Raw genomic sequence first — 19,244 nt, 5'->3', positions numbered from 1 at the left:
CCCAATCCAGGAGTTGTGTGTTTGATACATGTCAATGCCAGCCTGGGTTGACTGCCTTGATATGTTCTTGGGAAGGGCACTTGGATCCCATTTCCATTAATGTGTTAAAAATGCTGTTAAACCAACAAAAACAAAATCAAATCTTACAACTCAGAAACTTGAAGATTCTCACCTTGTTAGCAATCAGATTGGTTAGCGGTCCACTGGAATCTCCATTATACCATAGGTATTGGAGGACTGCAGTTCATTGTATATTGCATGTATGGGCTATTTTAAATTCCACTTGATGCAGTCAGTTCTCATGCAACTGGTGTCTGATTGTTGAGGCTGTACCATTGACTGTTCCCTTATTATGTAATTACTAACAGCAGTTTCTCTGACATTTGATTTATTTCTTGAAATCTGGAAAGACTAGATTTCACAGATTTGCATTTAAATGTAAATATTGGCAATGCTTTGAGAAAATTTATATATGAAAAAATGATAAGAAACTCAGTTTCTGTTCTAAATGTACATTTAATGATGTGGAAGTCAACATTATGTGTCAAATTTCAGAAAATGCTAGATTACTTACTAGTGAAGCTATGGTATCTAATGCTTCACAGAACATTAGATTTTCAATTTGTAATTGTTGCCTTACATGCCCATCTATAATAAAACTGTCCAATATATTATTCAATACAAAACAGAGTTTAAGGATAGTGAACTGTTGTTACATATACTATGGAAGTATTACACTGCCATTGACATTACCAGATATTTCTATTGCATATATAATGATGATGTCTTTTATATCCACAAAGCAAGTTACCAGCTGCAATCTGTTGACTTGATTATGTAGACATGATGATAAACTAGTATATCTGCCTTATTGTCCTTCTGACATGTTGCCACAGTATAGCAACCTACTCTAAGTATGTATCTTATTATGTGAACAAATTACAGTTAATAACTTATTTTTTTATGTAAATAATGTCATTGTCGTCACATAAGCAATTAAAATATCTTGTTGATGGCAGCATCAATGCTTCCATATGTCATAGTCAGTAAATTAGTCATTTTTGTACGGTCCACAATTACATGTATATGGTACACAAAGTTATGTTTGTCATCAATTCCAGAAAAATGTTACCTCACATTTAACAACAAAAACTTACCTTGTATCATTGTCTGCAATCTGTACATATTAAAAGAAATACAATGATCAGACAACATTTAGAGCAGGGGTGGGCAGAATACAGCCCGCTGACCAGATCCAGCCCATGACCTGGTTTTATCCAATAATTTACATCATAGGTGTGGCTTTAAAAATCACTTATCTGGCCATGCCCTGGGAGAAGTTGGCCATCCCTGATTTAGAGGTTGCTAGGATAGCTGAAAGTCTAACAAGAAATGGCCATGCATGTAGTATTTATGAGGAATGTTGTGGGCTCCCCCCCCCCCCCCGGCAGAAAGGAGTGAGTCCCATGATAATAATTCACCAGATTATTTCAACAAACTTCTTCATCATTTTGTGGGAGAAACAACAAGATAAATTTCTAAATATCAAAATCTTGACTTAAAAAGGACAAAAAAATTTCCTTAATCAATGTATGTGAAACACTCTACCTGAATAATTCAAAAAAGGAAATTGGTTTACTGATATCAGAAAATGATACTACCATACAAGACAAAAGCATTTCTTCTTCGTACCTTTCTGGTGATTGTAAATAATCAATTATTAATATTAGGATGAGTAACCAATTTAGTGACCTCCAGAAAGATCTGCTTGACAATCATGTGATAGATAAATCCCACGCACTACTCTGGGATAGAAGCATAAAATGCACATCGTTATATTTTCATTTGTATTGAATATACAGTTTAATGGCAGCCTAATGCTTTATCTTATGAAAATATTCTTTCCCATCTCAACAAATACTCCACCACTGTGGTGGCCTGGTGGTTAGAGCAACTGCATCGGATGTCAGAGATAGTGGGTTTGATCCCCGGCCAAGTCAAAGACTTATAAATATGGTACTAACAGCTGCCTCACTTGGCGCTCAGCATTAAGAGGTTATTGTTAGGACTGGTCAGCCTGGCATCAGGATAATTCGAGTGGGTGGGACATCAATCATGCTACATGTTTGCGGCATGATGCCCCTGTGCTAGGCATCACTATAAACTGCCACACTGCAGAATCATAGTGATATGACTGATTTTTTTTTTAAAGCTACATTAAAAATCAAAATCAGGCACACACACTCACCAAATACTCTTATATTTGGCTGACCTGAACTCAAAACTGAAACAAATTTTGGATGCATATGTCTTTTAAGTTTTTTTGAAAATGCCTGAAGGATACAAAATGTTTTATCTAATGCTTCTTCCATATATTCTAATATAAAGGGAACAATCTTTTCATAGACAATACAATCAGTAGTTGATATTTGATGCTGGTGACAAAATGTTTTTTCCAGAAGTTGCTGACATTGAATACTTGCCTTAGATATCTGTTTTCCTTTTAAGAACTTTATTTTTAAGTATAGCTTATGTGGTGGAGGGATGGGTGGTTTGCCCTAGATCATGTTTGACTAATTTGTTTTACTATATTTGTATAGGGAAGGGCCAATATATTGTTGTGAGAAGTTGTTGCATGACCCCTTTTGCATAATTAGCAAATAAAACTGTATAACAAAATAAAATGATACTGTCTGGAAGGATTATCATTTCTCAGTTTTGACATACACACCTTCAGTAGTTAGTACCCATAGGTGCAGAATTTAAAAAATGCAGATACTTTAAAGTACATGCATCCCTAATGATAACATTGTCCTTATAATGAAGCTCATTATACAGTACTCCCTCATTATAATGCTGTCCATGGAAGTCATGGGGTATACTTATTGTGAGACTACCTTATAATGAAGTGCAATATACATTTATCCCTCATTATAACAATTTTTCATGGAAGCCATATAGTGTACTACCTTATAGTGAGACTACTGTATAATGAAGTATATGATACATTTAACTTAAATTCCACTTAATAAAATGGGACCCATGACCATAGTTGCCTTTTAACAAGGGTTGTGTTATAATGAAGGGCATTATAGAGAGGGAGTGTTATATCAGGCCTCACTTCACTAAAAATTCTCAACAGTTTTCCTCAAATTAGGATTCTGCATTATCTTGATTTTGGTATTTCTGGAAATATGGTGATTTTGTGAGAGGAAGATAGAATGCAAGGGATGAAAATAATTTCTTTTGTTTTAAAATTGTAAACCTGGAGTCAGTTTTCTTTTTAACACATTAACCCCTGGAGGTTTTTGTTGTTTTCATCTGAAATTCCAGTAAGAAACACATTTTGAAAGCTATTTAATGAACAAGTGTTAATGAACAAGTTCAGGAATTCCTTTAATTTGAGGAAATCCTCATTGTTTCATCAGAAACAAATTATGACTAATGTCAGGAAAATGCAGAATATTTTGACTATATTTTCATTCTTAATATCTGCTTAATGTTCGGAGGATAAACTTGTCAATCCAAAAAAGTCAGTAAAAAAGATATTTAACAATTTCATTGGGAGGAAGAAAAATTTGAACTGCTTAATGAAACCTGGCCTTGGAATTTGTATTCCTAGAAAAGTTGATATGTGCTGAGATTTGTATAGTAAGCATTTAAATTCTGGTATTCAGCATCAACCAGCATCTGATTCCATGGCTGCTGTTTTGTCTTCAAAAAGCTGTCTGGATCTGGACTGGTTCCCCTTTTGGAAAGAAATTGGGGAGAAGGAAGATTATTATCAACAGGGGTCCATTCCATTGGGAATCCATGTTAGTCTTTCACATGTCACAGGAAATGGAGTGTTTGACATAGTGAAAGCTATCTATAACAAATTGTTTACCATATGCTCAACATTCAATCAGATTTCTGTGGGAAGAAAATTATGTCAGTAACAAAAACTGTTTTCATCTCTATTTATGTTTATTTTGTAATAATATAGGATCTGACTTTCATTAAAAACCAGATTTTCATTTTAGGGTCTAGAACCAAATGTTTATATTTTTACCATCAATGCTTGTGTTGCTGAAGAAAGGAGCCAGATTTCATCCTGACATGCAAGTTAGAAATATACACAATACCTAGATTTCATGACATGGAACACTGGCACCTAAAGTGTATATGGACTCATTAAGCAAGATGAATGATAAATAAACAAAGCCTACAATAGTTTTAAAATTTCTGATTTGGGCGGAGATTATTCTTAACATTTTGTAAAATTATAATGATATTAAAGAAATTATATAAGTGCTCATTTCAAATAAAATGCATTAAATCATTAAAACAGATCTAGAGTGAGCTTTGGTAGGCCAAAAATTTACATTATTCTGTGAGTTTCATAAATTGTATTTGCAAGTTAATTGTGCTTATTAGAGGTTGGATTTTGCTAGAATGTTGGTGTTATGATATACATTCATTATGATACAGAACAGTGTACAGTGATAAGCATGGCAGTATCATGGGAAGGCAGTATCATGGGAAAATCTGTACAACATCCAAATAATATTAAAAAGTCAACAAGATGTCAGAGTTTCACATAAATTTAATTTCTTTAAAACTCTTCAAATGATAAGTGAATGATTGGGAGACTTTCTCATATATGGGTGAGTCAAAATTATATGAGACAATCATCCTGTTTAATTTGCATCATAAATTTCGATCACATTAGTGGCTATGGTGGGATCATGCAGGGCTTTACAGGTATTGTAAATGTCCTCATGGATAAGCTAAAGCTTGATTTTTGCTCCAAAATATAATGTAACAACTAAATTTAATATATTAGGTAAAATAAAATATGGGATGTTTTTAAAGAAACTGTGTCATATTTATTTTACATAATAAAAAATTTCGTTTCTTTTGAACTTTGTACCTTAAAACCATTTACTGATCAATAGTTTTCCAAAAGATGCATGCAGATTGATATGTAGATGAGTAAAAATGAAAGAGTTAAAAAGCACAATTCATTCAAAATGCAAATACAGACACATGTACAGTGCATAGATGATAAAAACATTTTTTTTCGTTTTTTATTTTACCTCGAAAAACATGTTTTTTAACGTTTTTTATTTTTTGCTGGACAATGTAAATTATATGGAGGAAACCATAGAGTGGTCAGATCAGTCAGATGGTGATAACGACATTGAGTGAAAAAAATTTCAATGTCATCTGGACTACGGTTTCAAACTTTTGACATTTTTTCATATTTGTATCACTGAAACTTTAAAACTGGTATGTAGCATGTAAATAAGTAAAATATTGATTTTTGTGTTGCCTAAAAACTACTGGAACGTTTTTTTCGTTTTTTATTTATTGAGAAAAAAATGCGTTTTTTTATGTTTTTTATTTTAATTTTAACGTTTTTAACATCTATTGTACAGTGTATATAGATCAATAGGATTCAGGAAATCATTAGTCTATATTCCCAGCACTCACAATCTTCATTTTTGAGCTACTTAATTCTAAGGTTCTCAAGAACACAGGACTACCAGCTACACTATATTTTTTTTTAGCAGTATGCAGTGCAGCATTGCGGTATAAAGACCTCCCCATATCCTCCAAGTGTATTTGATAAAGCATTTTTCATGACTAGGCCATAAAGCATTTGTCATGATTAGGCCATAAAGCATTTGTCATGACTAGGCCAATCTAAGCACAGTTATACATGCTGAAGGCTGTGAGAAACATGCAGACCTCAGAAAAGCATGATTCTGGAACGTTGTGAAAAAGCAAAGCATGACCTGCATTTGTAACTTCAAGGTTAATCTTATGGATCAGACCATGAATGTTTGTCAGTAATTGCCATTTGGACTCTCTCTGATCTTTGCAAAATGAAGATTGACTGGGGAGTTGCTAATGCATCGAACAAGTGTTTTGATTGCATCTTCTTGGTCAGTCCAGTTGTAGTAATATCTGAGGTGCTCTAAATAGATTGCATTTTCTTTGTTTTCATGGAGACATTTCTGGTGAACAAAATGTGTAATTTTTCTGTAAATTACTCTGCCAAGATCTGAGGTATGTTTTTGTCTCATAGAAAATAGTGAAGGACATGATTGCCTGACTGGTGTATATTCTTGAAGCAATCAGGAAAAATAGTCTCCCTTAATTGTTTATAAAGTTTAAATTAAAGATATTGGATTGCTGAATGCTAAATAACCCCATAAAAACATAATAAGATGAACTATTTTATGCACTTGGAGTGTTTGTCTTTATGTTTTTCTGTTTTATCCATCTCCATGTTTGTATTGTTGCATTAAATTTTTATCCATTATCACTTGAAAAATGTAGCTTCCAAATTTTGTTGTGAACTACCACTGTTTCCCTTCTGGTAGCCCATTGGACTACTGAACATGAGTAATTTATTCACTCCTGATCAAATTTCATTTTCTTTGCCAAGATATGCTACCAGATTCATCTCTTCAGCTACATCAATTATAATGAAAGCTAGATTTTTGAAGTGATCTATTTAAACTCTCCACTGAATGATATGCAAATAAATTGTATTTATTTATGCAACAGTTATCACCTGGTCACAATGAAAATGATGACATGCATCAAACAATCTTTGAAAAGCTCATTTTTTGTAGAGCACAAGAAATGCTTGCAGCCAGGTCAGGATTTGGAAGTCTCAGAATCCTGTATATACAGTTTATTCAAATGTAATTTATAAGTTAAAATATGACTATTTATTCCATATTTGTCAAAACCTGCTTTAAATAGTAAATTTTCTCATTATTATGTATATAGGATAAATCGTGTGACACCTTTACATTGACTACAAAATGGAAATGATTCATTTTGACAGTACATCATTTGAAATAAGGGATCAGTGGATGAAAGAAATTGCAGACAGTTATGTAATACAAGAATGCAATACATATGAATATTAAATAAAGGTCATAATATATGTACTGTTGTGGGATCACAAAGCATAAATCTTGCAGAACATAAAGCCTTACAAACTTGTGATGATTGCCTATGGACACTCTGAATTGGTTGGCTGCCTATGGACACTCTAAATTGGTTGGCAGTGCCCAAAGACATGCAACTTGCAAACTTGAACTTACCCATGCCAAGGTTGAGTTTGTCTTGGGTGTTGTGCAAGTGGATTTGTAAAGCTTTGGGTTAAATTTGAGCAGTCAATTTCTTCATTACGCCCCTGAACAGTAAAGATACACAGACATACTGATATAACTGCACACCCCTTAGTATTTATTACATGACAAAAACTACACTGATTTTATTTGATGAAATCACAGAATAGTGTAGTGAAATGACTTTGAAAGACATTTGAAATACCTTGGCAATTATGTCATTCCTACATACATTTGGAATGCCTTGGCCATTATGTCATTGCTAAATATATTTGGCATGACTTGCACTCACCAGTTATTATGTACTTTTGAGAGAGTGACGTATGTAAGGTGAAGTTGCATTTGGAACATGCATAGTGGAAAGAATGTTGACATACATCTATGCTACTTTGATATAACATAGCTGACATTTCTTTGGATATTGTACTTACTAACTAAAATGACTGCTCCCTTGTGCTAAACAAAATCAGCCTAAAAGTACACTATCTTTAGCACCTATTAAAATAGGGAAAATGAATTTTGCTCAAATACCAGCTTCTGAAACTGCAATGGATTAATTATCAAATATGTAAAATGTAAAACAAGTTATCAGCTCTTGTTTTTACAATTTACCTTTGAAGTCCAGAAGTGAAAATGACCAAGTGGAGCTAGCAGTTTTTTTGAAAGGTGAACATCTGGAATAAGGCCAAGCTGTATACTCTATAACCCATGTTACACCCATCAGTCATACACCAAAATAAAGGGAATTAAAGGTTCTTTGAACAATACCTAAGATATACAAGGTCTTTTTTAAATAACCAGTATAACCTGAGTGAGGACACCCAGGGAAATTCTTTTTCTTTAAATTCTAACCCTATGCAAAATACGAAATTGTAGAGCACCACCTATGTCATTGCTAAATATATTTGGAATGCCTTGGCCATTATTTCATTGTTAAAGATGATGTCATCACATTATTTGTGATGTCATGATGTCATCTGTATTACATATATACAAAATGTGAAATGGATATATTAGCCCCTAAAAAACACTAGTCCTATGACATTTTTTATATTGAACATATATATAATATACTAGCCTATCATTGTATTGTTAGGTGCCTTTTAAATGAGGTAAGTTTATGATCCAAGGGAGAAATACCATTACATCTATTTACTGACTGGAATTAATTAGGTGGGTATCTTGTCTTTGCACCAACATGATATATTTATCTTTCTCTACATTGTGTTTGATCTTCATAATGCATCTGCTTTAGGGGATTTTAATTATCATTGTGAGGGATCTTCATGGATTATTCATTACTCTATATTTTGTTTCAGTGAGATGCTTTACTTTGAAAGAGAATGATTAAAGCCGTAACAGTTAATAGATGCAGATATGTTCAGGACATTCCAATAAATTCTTTTGAACTAACATGTAAAAATCTGTCATGTGAAATGAATGTAAATTTTAGTTTTGTTGCTGATGAATAATGAATTAAAATCCAGGAATCTACATTGAATATTGGCAGTAATGCACCTAGGATTCAGTGAGCGTTTGTCAAATAATTGTTTTCATTGTCACAAGGGGTGCATAAGGGTCTTGATTAGGGGGATATGGGGCCAGAAATTGCAGGAAACTCACTAGGCCATGCTCAAGGTGCAATACTCTTGGCATGTAGATAATTAAGAGCTTGAAAAATGTATTAAAGGCTATTTCAGTATTTAATTGGCAAGATGGAGACATTGCACCAACAAAGATGTCTGACTTTCTTGCTTGTGAAATATTTGTCTAAGCCTTGAAAAGGTCTTGTCACTCAGTTTAATAAAAGTCTAAGATTACAGCTTAATTTATTTTTTCCCATATGATGTTCATGACAGCATGATATCCTTTGGCACACTTTTCAGGCATAGGCCAGAAGAACTTATGGGATGGCCTGCTGTACGTTGTCTGCTGCCTGTGGTCTGACAACCAAAGTCATCCCATTCATTCCCACAAGTTTGTTATTGCTACTACTTTAAAATCACATGGAGGAATACCATGAAACTTAAAATACACATGTATACCAAGTCCACCAAGAAGTTTCAGATTGTTTCCTGTGAGTTGGTAGATTCAGATTGCCTGCCAGAACTGCTCAAGATTGGTACTGTCTGGGTCTAATATTGTTTTCATGTCAGTAAGATTCTCCACATGAAGCATAAACTCTACATTATACCAAGACACCTTTTGTAACTTGAAGCCTAATTTACATACTTTTGTTGTCACCATTATCATCACTGTCACCACTTTTTAATAATGACAATCAAATGTGGAGAAAAATCAACAAATATCACTTGCTAGTAATATGGATGAAGACAAAGACCCAGCCCTTACAGATTACCATGACATTTAGTGACATGTACTTTGGTCTGGTTAACATTCATGCTCACCAATGATTAAATCAAGGTCATTGATGTTTATATTTGGTGTTTGCAATGCAATCATTCATATAACAAGTGTCAAATGCATATTTTGCCTAAAATTCATGGTTGCTGTTCATTTTATGCAGGTGGTCACTCACGACAGTGAGTTTATATAATAAATTATTATTATCATTTTTATTATTATTATTATTGTTATTATTATAATTATTATTATTATTCAAATAAGATTATGATTTCTTATGAACAATAAAATAGTCACTGAGTAACATTAGTTTTTGTCTGTTTGCATGAAAACTTTTCTGTGATATCCAAATCAGGGAACATTAATTTGTCTGGATATGAAAATGATCTGCTACCAAAAATGGGAGATTTTGTTGAGCTATACAGTTGGCAAATAGTGACTCAGCATGTGTAACTTTATCCACATTTTATGCCAATTCTGAGCGCATGGATTTCAGTAATGGCATAGTTGTTGTCATGGTTAATATGCTTTTATGAGATGGGGGTTTCTGCATGACACACAAGGTCATTCTTGCCATCATAACAGATCTTAAAGTCAGCTTTACAGGAAGAGCAGAATACATATTCATGACCCATTGAACTTGATTGCAACCACTAAAATTCCCATTTCCATTTATCATTAAATTTCATGTATATTTCATTTGGATATTTGGTGTTTTGGCATTGGCAGATAATCCTGTCCCAATTACTTTTGATTATGTATAGTATAAGCTCTAATCCATCTCGACAACTTTAACCTTGTGGAGATAATCAAAGTAATGTTTAATCTTTTGTGCTGATTGAGCTATTTGTTATACAACCACAGTCAATTAGCATCTTCAGCTCCTTTGAAATACATGTACCTCCATGCACACATAGCATAATCCATCTCAACAAACTTCAAAGAATGAAACCAGCTGACCCTGCTGACGGGATCAAAGGGTAACAGTAGCTACTTCATTGTCCTGCACTGGTTAAGCCAGTTCACAGTCACTTGATCATAGTCAGAATTAATATAAATATAATACACTGGCACCAAACAGGTAAAAAGAAATGGGCTTTTTCATACACAGGAGATTAAGTGAGTGACGGGAAAGACAGGACACACCTTTGATGTCAGGAGATAAACCCTTCTGTGCAGGAAGATGACATGTATGTGATCTGACATCCAATATTACCATACCATAGCAAACATCTTAAAATCTTGTTACAGCTACTCTTCCTTGATGGAAAGCCTTATCAGCATGGGTCTTTTGCTGGAAGACTAGTTAGGATGTATATTTGTTCTTAAATAAAAAATTTGCTCATCTGATATCCAATATGGTCACTACAGCAGCCATCTTGAAAATCTTATCACTATATTTCTTACATGGAGAGTACCATGGTTAGAGCATCCACCTTGGATGCAAGAGGTTGTGGGATTTAACCCTGGCCAAGTCATACCAAAGACTTATAAAAATGGTACTAGCTTCTGCCTCACTTGGCACTCAGCATTAATAAGGTCAGTGTTAGGACTGGTCGGTCTGGTGTCAGGATATGTGACTGAGTGGGACATGATGATACATGTCTGCAGCATGATGCCCCAGTGCTAGACATCACTATAAACTGCCACTCTAGACATTGTAGCAATATGACTGAAATTTTTTTAAAGCTGAATAAAAATAAAAATCTCTCACACACTTGGAGAGTCATATCAACATTGGGTTTTCATCGGAAGACTTCTTATGATGACTGGCTGGTACACAGTGAAAATGGTGCTAGTTTGACATCCAGTGTAGGCACCATATTGAAAATCTTATCACTACTCCTCCAGAATTTATGGTCATATTGATATAGTGTTATCAACAAAAGACTTTTAATGGTATCTTGATAATGTTTTAAACAAAAATGGTTGCCACAATGAACCTATTGAAAATCTTATCACCAATTCATGTCAGTGGAAATCATTATTTTAATCATATTCCCAGAATTATCAATGGAATGTATTTTACAGTGTACTTTCAAACTTTGGTGGTATCATTAGTAAACAGCCACTCTAGAAAAATATGAACATATTCTTTACATGTTTGATATACCTTTAAAGGGTAATGGTAATAATTGATGTAAAATAAGGGAGACACTTGATGAAATGATGGATTCAAGCTACATGTTTGCATACCCTAGTCACAATGTGTTGAATTGTAATGTAGCTGACCAAAGAGATTAGAAGGACTAGTGTTCCATGGGCTACAACTGTTCTTGAAAGTGTCAAACTTAAATGAGGAAATGAGCAAAGCTTACCTTTGTTGAGCATGTAGCCTGCTTGTTGTTTTGAGCATATTCCTGATGTAATTTTGGTGAATTTTGTGTGTAGTGAGTTTATTAGCAATGTTACTGTTTTCCTTCATGAATAGACTTGACCTTTAACTCTGAAATGAGTTCAAGATGGATTATGCTCTTGAGAAACTTTAAATGGCTTGGGATAACAATGATAGCAGTCAAAGCAACTATACTATCATTTTACTGTTCATGCCAGAAATTGAGATATTTGCTTAGAATTACAAAAACATTTTCATTTGTAAGTTCCTTGAAGCATGAGTGGAACTGAATATATGTTCATATGGACTAAAATATGTTGTTACTACAGTGTATTATGATCTCAAAGAAAAAGGCCAGGGTGTATATGTTGAGAACATGACAAAAGTAGTATTGTAAATGGGTGAATTTTACCCTTTGATCAAAAGGTTAAGCAAGCAAGTCACAAAATAAATACACTTAGTTTTCATAAATGATTTATCCATTAAGATGTTTGTTTGGAAAGTACAGCAGACACAAGTCATGGTCAGTATAAAGTTCAGTAGAGCTTATGTTGAATTGATGTTTTAAATCATGCTGATATTAAATAAATCTTATCTTATTTGATGTACAACAATATGTGAAAATATAGGATAATGGGGACTGTTCAGGTCTGCTTCATTGTTTTGTCTTTATTCCTTTGGATGTTAAAAAGTGCCTTTGTCATAATATTTGAAATTGACTTGTAAGATATAAAAAGAGTGCCAGTACAAGTGTCTAATATGTTGGAAATGGTGCTTTCACTTATGGCATGCTGGCTGAAAAGTTGGATATTAAATATATAACTGATACTGTAAATATAGGTTCCAATGATGTAGAATTCATTTAACTTGTCCAAAGGATATACAGCAAGACACATTTCTTTGAGAATGGAAAGTCAAGGCAATACTGGTTGCCTAGTTTTCAGTTGAAAATACTATATATAGTATTGATCACATCAATGTTGTAAGTAAGTCAATGTAAATATTAGCTTGAATTATAAAGTATAAGAAAGCCTTCCAATTAAGGATTAAATCTAGGTCACAGTTACTATATTGAGGGTGTGACAAGGAATCCGTTCTTACTGAGGCAATCTGCTCAACAAGTTTAATGTCCTTGAGTGACATGAACAATTAGAAAGCAATATCAATTCAGAAAGTTGAACACTTGTAGTTTGTCCATAGTATGTACACACACACACACACACACACACACACACACAGAAAATTAATGCAGGATGCACAAGAAAGTGGCATAGAAAGTCCTTAGCTAGATCTAGAATTTCAGTTTATGTTGCAGTGTGGATTGCACAATTCTCATACTCCTTCTGCTGTGTCACTGAACTTGTGTTTAATTTGTTAATCACAGTTTAGATAGGGTTTTTAGAGTTTCCCAGCTCTGTACCATGGACAATGTTGACTGCAGCTTCCTATGAAGGAGACATTTGGGTGGTCACACCTAAAAAACATTTTGTAATTATCAATTTTAAATCTTAGTTCCCATAGCTGTCATCATATCATCAGGATAAAGTTAATTTGTCATTGTTGGGAGTTTATGTGTATTTCAATCTGATTATATCCCTCTGACATGATTCAAATGCTGTTTGACAAGAGTAATCGGGATAATCATGACAAGACCTGCATGTTGTTCTGGCATGTCTGTGTGTGACTTTGATAATGTCATTCACCAAAGGCGGCAAGTACAGCACTTTTCTTGTATTTGGGTTAAAAAAATAATATATGAAACTTACACAGAGCTATTACAACAACTTTAAATTTTCATGTTTTTGTCCACAAATTCCACATGTCACTGAAGTTTTGTTTCAATTAAACTCAAAGAAACACCGATACATTCTTAAGCTTTTGGATGAAATGTCTTCCTTTATTCAGGTTAAAAATAGCACAGATTTTATTAGTCACACTTTGAAATATAGCTTGTTCATTTTCACTTTAAAATGTTTACAGAGTTTGTTCATTTAGGTTTTGAGAAAGAATGGTGTTCCAGTTTTCATGCTTAAACTACTGGGTCTGTTAGCTGGAATAAAATCTGTAAAACTCATTTTTTTCCACTGTCCATATAGCGAAAGTTAACCTGAAATAATTTGTTTGAGAAAAGACCTTGTCAGTCTTACTCAGCGTGATACTAAATGATAGTGAGATATGTACTTAAATAATTTGTGTTTGTTCGATATAATTTGATGTCAATTTGAAGCTGACCACAATTAGTAAATAGTATGACCTTGTCAGTCTTACTGGGCATGATACTATATGATACTACATATTACTATATGATACTGTATAATACTATATGATATTATATGATACTATATGATGCTATGCATACCAAAATTAATAAATAGTATGCAAGGGTTTGTGATTTTTGTGGTTGGACATTATTTTTCAGCACATGATAACCTATACATGGTGGTCAGTATATCTGGTTGAGGACAAACCTGGGAAAGTCGCCAGGAAGAACCCACTGACCCACAAGAAGCTACTGGCAAACTTGCTCACAAAACTGCATTGGCAAGGCTTGAGACTAGAATCCACATGGGTAGAGGTGAGATGTCATTGATCTGTTGTTTGCAATGGTGGCAGTTACCAGTAAGTCATGCTTCCTTGTCCGTGTCTGGTAGGCACTTAGAAGTTCTGGGAGAAACAGTCAGCATTTTAATGAGCATGATGTCCAATCTAGTTACCAACTGGTAAATTAAATCTGGACTAGTAACAGCATTCATAAAATCTGTTATTCATTTTTCTGTTTGTTTTTTCTTGCAGGTTGTGGGGAGAGAAATCTTTCTTGAGTTGGCAGGCAAAAAACACTGAGTGGTTTGGAAAACCAGAAAGAGGTTAGTCACAACCTGTACAAAATTTTCCACATGGATTTGATATGGAATCCATACGTACTTTTACAGAAATATCCATATGGACATCTTTATTCTATAACTGAACCACTCTTATGGAATTCATAACCACTCTTATGGAAACATTATGGATTCCTTACGTACTCCATATGGAAAATCTCATGGAATATGCAAATTAGTCCATGAGATCTGTAGGTTGTCCCTATGGAATAAAATTAAAATTCCATATGGAATTTGGCAATACTCCATATGGAATTTGTGAATAGTCCATACAGAATTGGCAAATATACCATATGGAATTTGTAAATGATCCATATGGAATTTGTAAATAGTTCATATGGAATTTTCCAGGCATAATTAAGGTGGATTCAGATGAGTTTTTTAAGTGCTTTCTGCCTAAACCGTAAAAATCTGCTTCAAATTTCTATTAAGCTGCCTAATGATTCTTAGACATTATTGGGAATCAATGATAAATATTCACAATAATTTTTAAAATGGATCATAAATAAGATTTAGGTTTTCCTTGTCCTCATTTTCTTTCTCGCATACAAAACCTAATCCATGATGGCATTACTTAAGTCTTTTTCATTTCACTGAAAAGTTTGGTGAGATTTCACAAATATTTGACTAAAACTTTTGTGAGATTTCACTAAAATTTTGATCATTATAAAGTATTTTACTGAAGTTTCAATAGTTTCTCAGACATTTCAGAAGGTTTCAAATTATTAATGAGTATGAATTAAACAGGACTTTATTAACCAAGGTGATATTAAGTTTGCATGATATTTTTTTAACAGATGTTGTAATTATATGACATCCAAGGCGAGAGATATGGGAGTTAATAATAATAATAATAATAATAATAATAAAGACTTTATTTAGAGAAGGTAACTCATTTAGTTACAGAACTAATCTACCTTGAGGCCTTCTATCTGTTATGTACAATATATACAGCATATACAACATGATGTGAAGAATCTGGCTTGACACTAAATAATTAAGTGATTTTAAAAATAAAAGTATCAAGCCTGGAACATATGCACAGGCATCTGTGAACACAAAAACATATAAAATATTAATCTGGATTGAAAAATTCAACTGTGAAAATAATGCAAATTTACAGAAAAGCATCCATTTGAGACAATGATTATGAAAAGAAGAAATGCTACGAGCCTCTCTTATGTCACTTGTACTGCAGACTTGACTTTTGATTAATGTACAAACTATGATGCTGTTGTGGTCTCTTGAATTAGTCCTTGTTCCATAAGCAGTCGTGACAGACGTTTATCATGATATAATTACTCTTATTTTACACTGAATTCTAACACACCAATAATATTATGATAATATACACAATAATGCCTCATGATACTGAAAGATGATTATACTTGTGGGCCAAGAAAATTCTGCAAAGATATAACTATCTTTGATAGACCTGGGTATTTGGCAACAATTCCCACCAGTGATCTATACGTTGTCCCTCCTTAAATTCATTCTGGAAGTTAATCAGTTTTGAGTTACATAACTTCGAAATCATCCTGGTTCAATTCCTTGTCTTGTTTAGCACATTAAGCGCTACTGTAGAGGTCTTCATGGTACAAAAAGCAAAATGCTAGTCCTGGCATTCAGTTTTCATACAGATTGACCAATTACGTTCCCATCGACTTTGCATTCAAGCTATTCTCATTGCTGCACATTTTTCAAATGGTTATTCAATCTTGTATCCCACTCAAAAAAATTCAAATGGCCATGTTTAGCATGCTCATTCCCATCAGTTTCCGTTACACAACGATTCATTGGGCAAGTACAAAATTTTGACCAATCAGAAAGCCCTTTACAGCGATCATCTTTTAAATAATAAATGGCACAAATACTTATTAGAAAGCTCATTGCAGAATGGGACCGGATAGAGCATTATTTTTTTAAAAAAGTTTCGGAGACAATATTAAAAAATGGGTCCGTATCAAGAAAAATCAGATTCAGGTCAGGAGAAAAGCGAAATTCTGTTTTAAAACAGAAAACAAAAAAAACTTCTTTGAGGGCAGTTAAATCCAGTTGAAGTTAAACAAAAATACAACAACAACAACAAAAAATTTGAAAAAGAAATGTAATAATAATAATAATAATGAGGACTTTGTATAGCGCCTAATCTTTAGAAGTTCTAAGCGCTTTACAACATTAGACAACACCTATAAGATATTACAATCACAAAATATCACTATATTTTCAGAATTTTTGACAAACTCTCAGTGAAATTTCAATCACAAATTCCCACTGATATTTTCAGAAATGTTGGTAAAATCTCCTAAAATACAACACTTTTTGTGGAAAAGGACAATTGAGTGAATGTCAAAAAATGTTCACTGTGATTTTGATAAAATTTCAGTCACATTTTCACTAGGGTATGATTTTTGTTGAGCATATTTTAATAGGAAGCCAAACAAATTATTTTTCAGAGTAAACTTCAGATCAAGCCCAAAATTCACCTTGCACCAGATTTTCTAAGTCCAAAGATTCCTCTATGCTTGTACTACCAGATATTAATATTCTGATCATGTTTACATTTTCTCTACTTTTTTGGTCATGTCTTTGTCTGTTTTTAAACATCTGTGGAAATAAAGAAAACTAGCATGCATGTGTTTTCTTCAAATTTATTTGAGTATATATTCATCCTTCCACATCAGCTACCACATCAGCTACACTGACATATACATGTACTCTAACTCCCACCAATATTTCTATTTGAATCAGATAGTTTAGGTTATTAATTCTTCAGAGAGTGTTTTCCATGATGCTATAATACATGAGCCTGCTTTCCATATGGAAAAAAAGTGCTTATGGATTAAAGTTGCAACTTTATTCCATATAGAATTTTCACTTGCTGTGAAGTACTTATGGAATTGATATGGAATAAATTGTCTGATTCCATAAGTTTTTCAGTCCATATCTCTTCCATATGGATTCCTGAAGTATTCCATACAGAATCCATGAGAAATTTCTGTACAGGAACCATTAATAGCATAAATATCTGGACCCTCAGACTTTCCAGATACCATATTCTAAAAGTTTGTAATAATATTCTATATTACATACAATTTCTGGACACCAGTTTTTTAGGGTTTTCTTCAGCTGACAGAAGAGAATTTCAAGCTGGAACATAAACCAATGACTGTTCTACTTGTACTCTGAAACAGTTGATTGAATAAATGACAGTCTAACTTTGATAACCTAAAATTACTTTGATTAGCCAAATTATAGCCCAAGTTTCTCTGGTCCTGTCTGCTTTTTTGATATTTTCATTGACTTAGATGGCAAGAGAATGGCAGATAACCAAATTTGAAGATTAATATTTCTCTGAGGAATTGCAATATTCTTGCCATTATGTCACCATATCTAAACAATTTCTGACTATACACTAGTGTGTGGAGGGCCAAAATTATTTTATTTCCAATAAAATTCCACTTAATTAAAATTCATACTATGCTATCAGAGTTTCAAGACTTTAAAGGCCTATTGGTTTGTTTATCATGGCCATTGATATGAGTCAAAGAGCATGTTTGTGAAAAGGGAAGGTAACTCTTACTGATATAGATAATTCAGTTGAAAAATATGTCATACACAACAAGACTGTCACAACCCTGCTACCATATTTAAATAATACTGCAGATCTGCTACGTTATTTTAAATAATACTACAGAAGGTGTGCATTAAAATTGAATGACTCTGAGCCCCCAGGCAGCAATACTGCCATTTCTAGATACATAGAGCAACTCGGGGTTGAATAGCTAACAATTTTATCAAATATAAAAGATCAATTCAAATAATTTCCTAGACTTAAATCTTCAGTTTCAAATTTCAATAACAATTTGAACATAAAGTTTCAGTTCAGTACTATTTTGACACAATAATGACCTTGTTAACCAAATGCCACTTCATATTTTAATTCATCACATGAAAGTTAATGCGTTATTGTGATAAGAGTTTTGTTCAGTACATTGGTCCTCATCTGCTATTGATTTCTCTTCCTTTCTTCCTCCTTATGTATTTTGTGCCTCTTGTGTGTACCCTGGGACTTTACTCGGCTTCCTTCACCTTTTGACCCCCACCCTACTCCTTCCTTCTTATTCTTCAGATCTGCCATCGCACAATGTCCTGGTAGATCTGGGTCTGTGCAGTTTGTTAGGACCAATCAGTTGAACAAACAATACAGACCCCGATCACATAATGTACCAGCAGATAAGAGTCTATGTTGCAGTTGGACCCATCTTACATACAATATGCAGTAGTAAAAAGACTGTGACAGAAGTAATTAGCTTTTAATATCTGAAAAAATTGGAGAAATGATGGTAAATATATTATTTGACCTTTATTAATTAAAGACTTAAATGACAATGCAAAGTTGTCTATCAACAATCACCAATTTTAAAGTGACCACAGGTCAGTAGTCCTTATAAGACATAAATGATTAACGCTCAGTCATGTATATTTTGGGGAGGTGGAGGTGGGCACTGAGTTTGAAGGATGCTTTCAGGT

The 19,244-nt window shown here is 33.5% G+C and overlaps 1 protein-coding gene across 1 annotated transcript in view; it reads left to right on the top strand.

Annotated features, from left to right (window-relative positions):
• The window catches only part of LOC149805074 (alpha-mannosidase 2-like), a 292,719-nt gene that overhangs the window by 42,368 nt on the left and 231,107 nt on the right, over positions 1–19,244 (top strand). Inside the window, exon 2 of the mRNA XM_089947123.1 lies at positions 14,626–14,696. The gene's annotated coding sequence lies outside the window, so the exon portion shown is untranslated. The remainder of the gene's footprint in view (positions 1–14,625; positions 14,697–19,244) is intronic.

This window comes from Sinohyriopsis cumingii, chromosome 2 (genome assembly GCF_028554795.1).
Source record: "Sinohyriopsis cumingii isolate HCF-2022 chromosome 2, ASM2855479v2, whole genome shotgun sequence".
Lineage (NCBI taxonomy): Eukaryota > Metazoa > Mollusca > Bivalvia > Unionida > Unionidae > Sinohyriopsis > Sinohyriopsis cumingii.
Note: the sequence above shows the minus strand (reverse complement) of the source record. Positions and strands in the feature narration are given on the sequence as shown.